The sequence below is a fragment of the Lycium ferocissimum genome, chromosome 3 (assembly GCF_029784015.1).
Source record: "Lycium ferocissimum isolate CSIRO_LF1 chromosome 3, AGI_CSIRO_Lferr_CH_V1, whole genome shotgun sequence".
In the NCBI taxonomy this organism is placed as follows: domain Eukaryota; kingdom Viridiplantae; phylum Streptophyta; class Magnoliopsida; order Solanales; family Solanaceae; genus Lycium; species Lycium ferocissimum.
The window spans coordinates 16121889-16129677 of NC_081344.1; the positions used below are offsets into that span (position 1 = coordinate 16121889).

At 44.6% G+C, this 7789-nt stretch overlaps 1 long non-coding RNA gene across 1 annotated transcript in view; it reads left to right on the forward strand.

Annotated features, from left to right (window-relative positions):
* Nucleotides 1–6468, forward strand: part of LOC132050983 (uncharacterized) — a 14542-nt gene extending 8074 nt beyond the window's left edge. The window contains exon 3 of the long non-coding RNA XR_009413541.1: nucleotides 6306–6468. This is a non-coding gene — a long non-coding RNA (uncharacterized LOC132050983). The remainder of the gene's footprint in view (nucleotides 1–6305) is intronic.
* The last annotated feature ends 1321 nt before the right edge of the window (nucleotides 6469–7789 follow it).

Consider the following 7789-nt stretch of genomic DNA (forward strand, 5'->3'; position numbering starts at 1 on the left):
CACTCCGGGCGGCCCCTTTCCACTTTTCATTAAAAGGTCAATTTCCCCTACCCTGGGGGGAGGGAGAAACCCGGGGACCGGGGCAACCCCAGGGGGAAAACCATGCCGAACGTTCCGGGGCCCACGAAATCTCCAAAAAAGAATTATGGAAATTGACATAAAACGACGGGCCCGAATTTTTAAAACCCAACCCCGGGGGGAACCGACCCTGGTGGAGGGAAAAAATTTCCCCTTTAAAGGGGGATTCGCACCCCATTGACAAAAACCCTACGTACTCGATGGCGGGGGGTTTAACGACGACAATTTTCGACGACAACCCCAAAAAAAGGTGTACCCCCGGGTTTCCGAGTTTCGTCGAGTGCGGGAAAAATTTTTTTTAATTTTATTTAACAAATTAAGCGTTTGGGCTTTGCCTAGTCACCCCCGGGATAAAATGGGATCCCTGGGGGCCCACACATCTATTTTGACCCCCACCACCCCTCCCAAGAAAAGGGGGCCGCCTTTATCACCGGGTAGGACCCCCTTTCAAGGGGAAACAATTACTTAACATGGGTCACCCGGGGTAAAAACCCCGGTTTTCCGGGTAAATGGGGGGTTCTGAAGCTCAACAAATTCAAGATGTGGGGTTTTTTCCCCAAGGTTTTAAAGGGTTTTCCCCAAAAGTTTCCTTTTGGCCGATATCGACGACGATCGATGACAAAAAGGCAAAATTCCCTGGCTTTTGGTTTTATTTTTCCCTGTTACTACCATCCCGTAAAGGGGAGAAAAGGGCCTTTTCATAACCAATCAGGGTAATTTTTTTAATGTCATGTTTTCGTCTCGAAAAAAAAGGGACAATGTATCGGAAAAAATTTAAAGAATAGATCGGAAGATTATGGAATTTTTCCTTCCGACTACATCCCGGTCAAGCCCGGGAAATGGGGGACACCCATCCGTCCCCCCAAAGGGAGCCCTTTTTGAATACCACAAAAATGAAACCCAAACCCCGAGAAGGAACTGGGGGTCCCGTTCGGGAAATTTTTAGGCTATTTGCTTTTCGGTTGGGGTATCAAGATGAACCTAGAAAAAGTCAAGGCCATTCAGGAAATGTCGGAGGAACTGGGAAACTCAAAGCCAAGGGACTAACTGTTGGTGGGAAGGCGGGGTGACCCCATCCCCCGATCCTCGACGGTTCCAGTTTTTTTTAACCTAAGAAGAAGGGAAAATGGTTTTGAAAATTCTTAAGTGTAACCAAAGCTTGAAAGATCTTGGGAATATCTACCCGTTCCACATAATGGCTAACCCAAAAAGGGGAGCCTTGTCGGTATTGGGTTTCATCGCTCACAAAGGGGGAAAAGAGAGGGGAAAGCAACTCCCTCTATTACGCCAAAAAAAAACTTACCAAATCCCTATTGCCTAAGGTTGATTTTGCCCCGGTTAGACCCCCCGGGCCCGCCCCCATATTTTAAAAGTCATCCACCGAAAAAACCCCATCCCCCCCGTGCAAAAAAGGAAAAACCTCACAAGTCGACTATCTAAGTGGTTGGTGGAAATGAGTGAATATGACTTGGCATCTCAATCCCGCTCGAGCATGAGCACGCAGAGCTTATCCGAATTCAAAAATGATTTTGTTGCGGTCGTACTGCCCAAATGATCCCAGGTATGAACCCCTATTCTACATTTTCCTTTTAATCTTATTTTTACAGGACTGGGATTCAGACTGATCTAAAGGGAGATCGACCTCGGCTAGAACAGACAGGAATTAAAAAATTCGTGTTACACTCTTTTCCTTGATCGAGTTTCTCCCAGAAGGGTTTTTTCCCAACAAGGTTTTTAATAAGGCAACCACTGAAAATCGAATTACTCTTGAAGACATGGCCGAGCTTCAGAGACCACAAGCCGAAAGATCCTTCCGCCCTACTCGAAGTCATTGACTATGGTCAACGGATAGCACGCCCTGGCCCCTAACACAATTGAGGTTTTGCTTTTATCAAGACAGGAGTTCGGTCCGCATGGCGTGAAGCCTTTAGCTCTTTCCTTTGATCAGCAATGTAAATGCAATCTGGCCACGCGTCTCATTTTTATGAATGAAAGAAATTTAAACCGACGCGGTCACACTTTAAATTTGTTGGTACGAACGAATCCCCCCGCATTCGAATATATCCCCCACGAACACACGACACGGCCTGTGGGCCTCCGAGAGTGAAGGAATCATAAACCTTATGCCAAAAAGAGGAGGTCGAGATGTCCTCCTCATCGGCGTCAAAAAATAATAGGGGCCCCTTATTTTATTATGAATCGGATGAATAATACCTGATCATAACATACGCGGTCGGAAGTAGCATTCCCGGATTAGGAGAAGCGATTGCACGCAAATACCAAACGCATAAAATGAAGTAATCAAAACTCCTAAACACATGCATTTGAAATGAAAATAGCGCATGTTTCCGATAGAAGGATCTCAGGGCGGATGGATCCTTACAATGGAGATGCTCCCCTTCAAAGGGACAGATAAACGTGACATCCGGACCACAATTAATACCAACAAAAATGAATTCAAGCAAATTTATATGTAACAATGACCGAATCCGAAAGAGATAATTTAGCAATTGGAACACAAGCAAGGATAGATGACATAAGGCAAAAACGAACGAAATAAATACGTTTATCATCCAAACATCGATAAGTCTTTACAAAGCAAAATCAAAAGAAAACACATCAAACATGGCCTAGAGAGGAGGGATGGGGGTAGCATCGGATCAAAGCTTGGTGGCGTTAGGTGAAGGACCTACCTCGTCAGAATCCTTACGAGCAACGGGTGCGGGATCAGAAGAAGTAATGTTAGGGGCGAAAAGGCCTTCGGTGATGGGAAAATCCTTGCGCCCCTCCGAGTTAGCTTCTGCAAGAACTCTCGGGGTATGCTCTCCGGCCTCTTCTGGGGCCTCCTCCTCATCCCAATCATCTGAAGATCAACCCTCATCATCAGATGCTTGATCTGCGCTATCAGCTGCAGGCTGAGTAGGCAATGCACCGGTTGCAATCTCTTCTACAAATAAGGAAGCAACAATTTTGGCATCAATGTCGTCCCGAATCTCTTCAAGAGCAAGTCTGCGAGCACGGTATGTAGCATAAGCCTTATTTAGAACAAATTGCCTCTTAAGATCCTGCATCTAGGCATCTTTCTCAGTAAGGCTCAACCGTTGTCCTTCAATGGTACCCAGTAGACTGGCATTGGACTGAGAAAGGCCTCTGTTGTCCTCCAGCTGCGCCTTGTTCCGGGCCCTCTGAGCCTCTAACTTCCCTCCCAATCAGCTATAGTCCTTTCCGCCACGACCTTCTCTTCAGTCCTCTTTTCCAACTCCGCTTCTAGGGTCCGAACTTTATCCATCAGCCTGGATTCCCTCTGAACAAGGCTCGTGAAATGATCCTGGTGGTCAGCCCATTTCTTCTGCAGGTCGTCCAGATTGGAGTGAAACTTGGCGGTCTCCTCACTATGAATTTTTCTCTCTTATTTCGACTGAGCCAACCTTGTCTCTAACTTCTTGACCGGCACTAACTTGAATTTCAAGTCAGGAATACGCTCCTACAGCCTCTTGATCTCTTTCAACCTTCCCTTCTCCTCAATCAGTTTGCTCTAAAGGCCTGACCTGAAAAGAAAAATGGCACACTCAAAGTCATGAGGTGGTGTTAAAAGTTGAATAAAGTCTAAGGAAGGGAAGAGAGAAGTTACTATATACCTGGGCGGCCACATGGGCACCAGCGTTCAGAAGGCAGTCAGCTGACACGGCGTCCATTTTCCTTTTGTCCTTCTCCGTAGCCAATGGCCTCATATATCTTGAAACTCCCCTTTGGTAGGGATATCAAGTTACACTCTTGAGGAATAGACGTGATGACTTGGCAAAAGGCTGAGGGGTTGCGCACCGGGCCCGGGAAGGTACTCACCAAACCTTCTCCCGGGCTCCTCGAGCATCACCGGAGCTTCTCTTACGGGCTGAGCCCCGGGGTTGAAGATTCTTCCTACGGGGACCAATAGGGAAGGCCCCCGAAAAGATAAAGGAAGAGATGAGACAAGGGTCGAGCCTAAGGCTCCACTTCTGGCATTGGAGGGAATAAAATAGGGACGGCAGAGAGCCTATCATCGGAGCCAATTCTATCTCCTCGAAAAGAGTTTCAGTAGTGACTTCTTGAGAGGCCTTTCTTTTACGGATGAGTTCAGTGATTGGGTTCTCCTCTTCCTCACTGGTGTCAGCTTCCAAGTCTATTGCCACTTGGGGTGTTACACCTCGGCAATTTCATGTCGTTACGTCGTGAATAGGCTAAAGTCAGTTTAAGGCGAACATGAAACCTTCACAACTACAAGAGGGTGATTGGCAACCTTAATGCATATACAATAATATTTTTAAGTTATAGGACTTGGTGAAACTAGGTTCGTCAAAGGAAACGGAGTATAAGTTATGTTTGGGGAGGATTTCATGGTTGTCGAGCTAACGAATATTTAGTAAGGTCTTGAGGACGAGATATGATGTTTGTTAGATCGTTAAGGATGTGTTACACAAGTACCAAGAAGGTTCCATAAGGATTCGAGATCAAACGAAGCGACGAGAACGAATTCAGAAAAATTGGGGATTATACCGTCATATATACGGACCATATATTTTATACGGCCCGTATACCTGACCGTAGAACCCTTCCAGTGAAGGGTGAGTTTCTGGAAGAAACATACGGTCCATTATACGGACCGTATAATTTATACGGTCCGTATAGTAGACCGTATATTTCGGGTCGGGTCCGAGTTCAATTTTTTATATATGCACGGTTTCCTCTTCTTTTTTTCATTATTCAATTCTCCAACCTTCCAAAAACCTCTATAACCCTCTTCATAACACACTAATACATATCCAAGAAGGGGAAATCAAATATCAAACATCCAAAGTTAGTAGAATCAAACGTGTGGATGCTCCCTAGGGTTGATAAAAGTTGAGAATCTCTTTGGTATTGGAGTTGAGTTCTTCTCAAGTGGAGTATTTGCATTCAAAGATCATCTCTACATGACCAAAGGTGAGTTTTACAATTGTTTCATGTAAGTAATAGCGTTGAGTAGTTGAAGAACTTGAATTAGGAACAAATATGGAATACGAACTCGAATATGCAAATAATGGTATATTGAGTTGAAAGGTAGATTGAGTTATGATTCATAGTGTAAAATGAGTATAATCTTGTTATGAATGGGGCTAGTGATGTTGAGGAAGTAGTAGATGAATGATAAACATGATGTTGTATTATAGTTATGGTTATGGAGGATCTTGTAAGTGAATTTGGAAATTGATTAATATCTAGCCGAAGGAATTTACGTGTTACAATATTATGGTCGTTGTTATGATGTTTGGGAGTTGTTTTATTATATGAGGGAAAGTTTTCGAAACAAAGGAAATGCTGTCCAATTTTTGTTAGTCTTAGCCCCTTTAGTCTAAGCTTAAGTATACTTCGGATGATCTAATCTTCGTACGAACCCTTGTGCATGTAGAATTGTGAATTTGGAAGGAGATCACGTAGTCGATATCGTGAAGGAGCTATAAAGGTATGTAAAGCTAGTGCCCTTCTTTCAAAGGCATGACTCTTGTTGTATAATTCTTTCCTATACTCCCATGACCTTCTTATATCCCTAAGAATGGAAGTTAAAGATCTTCGAGAGTTTCTTATGAGACATGTTCCATGACAGTGACGATGATAATGATGTGTTCATGAAGTCGATATTTCTACGTTTATGATTTCATTGATGCTATTCTTCATTGTGGTCTCACCTCATGATGTTAATTCCTTCAAGGTGAGACGTAGGGATGACGATGAGGCCATAATGTAATCGGAGGATCACAACCTTACGTCACTCGGATAAAACGCATTTTATTCGGGCTCTCATGCATGTTGCTTATATTATATATGTATAGGAGATGTATATGTATATAGGGGACATGGGTAAAGGTGAGGCGCTATAGACGCATGGCCACCTGATCAGCTGGTATATTATGATATCATCCCGGACGCGGGATATATGGGTAATGGATCGGGTCGTTCGTTCTGCGACAATATATATTGATATGTGATGATATATGGATCGGGTTGCACGTTCTGCAGCAATATTTGATATGATGATATTTACTTTATAAGCTTGCATGCATGACTTCACCTTAAGAGGCAAGTAGTCACCGATTATCTTCTTACCTTTTATTCTTATGTTTCCTTATTATGTTATAGTGCATGTCTTACATACTCAGTACATTACTCGTACTGATGTCCTCTTCTTTCGGACGCTGTGTTCATGCCCACAGGTAGACAGGGAGACGACCCAGCTTCCTAGGAGCCAGATCAGCTTGCACAGGAGCACTTCCATAGACCGGAGGTGCAGTTTCTGATATATTCTTTTGTGTACATACTTGGACATGGCGGGGTCCTGTCCCGTCTTCATGACTTCAATACTTCAGTTAGAGGCTCGTAGATACTCGTATGTGGGTAGCAGATGTTATGTGACTCTCGATGTATATATATATATATACATATATATATATATATATATATATACATATTTTACGGAGTGTTTTGTGATCAAATCGTGGTAAGCAATATCCTGGAGATTATATGTGTACAGGTTGGGCGTGATAGCAATATGATGAGTGGTGCTTGGTAGTCTGCTTCGGGTACCCGTCATGGCCCTCTAGTCGGGTCGTGACATGGGGGGTGGCTGGGGTCCTCATAGTTGAACTCGGACTGTCCTGGTCGACATCTGCTTGATTACTTCTCTTTGTGAAAGGGGCGAGAATCGAAGACCCCCTCTTCGATAGGGTTACGAGGGGATTTCCTTGCCCCTGGAAGGATGCAGAAGAAACTTGTAGCACTTGTTGGACGGCTACAATCGGGTCCTCGGACACATCGGCCAAATGACGTATGACAGATCCCTTAGGCAGCCTATGGTTCTTTCCTCTCTAGTAGTTCCTGTTTGAAATTTCTTTCCACACCCTGATGTTGGGGGAGGAGAAGTCAAGGATTTTTTGGACCCACCTCGATAGATCCGATATTAGACTCGGCGTCCATGGAGCGGCTGCAATAATTGAGAAGTATAAAATCAATGATCGAACATGAAGACATAGCTTAGAGAGGGCAAGGGGGTTAAAAAGCACTTACATTTATGGTTCCATTGTTCGGGTATGGGAGCCTCCAGGGGCTTGACTAAATCCGCGGTGGTGATGATGACATATCTCACTATCCATCCCCGATCAAAATCATCATCGATTCTTGTAATTATCGCGTTGTGACCACGCCAGGTTAATAGGAGAACCCCGGCCCTGAAGATCTTCGGAGAGTAGAGATGGATCAGGTGGGAGAAAGTAAAATCCTCCTGAACCTGCATAGAAAGGTACTGGAGGCACGCCACCGTCCTCCAGATCGCCGGTCCGACCTTGGCCAAGCACACTTGGTATTTTTGGCAAAACTCCAAAATTATGGGATCGATGTGGATAGGTATAAACAAAAGAGTTGCCAGGTCGATAGGAAGTAATGTTCTCCTCATTGGTCGGGAGAAGCACCTCGATATCCTTCCAGCCGCAGTCCTTCTTGACCTGGCTGAGGCTGTCCTTGCTAACGGAGGTTCGATATACGTACGTTGGCCAGTCTCTTTCACGATTTGGGTCAGTAAAAGTACCGCGCACTGCTAGGTCTTTATCGATCGACCATTATTTGGGGATAAACATTTTTTCCTGTTGAGGGGTGATGCTCGAGGTCGAGGCCTTTTTCTTCGACGCCTTATGTGCCGGAGGAC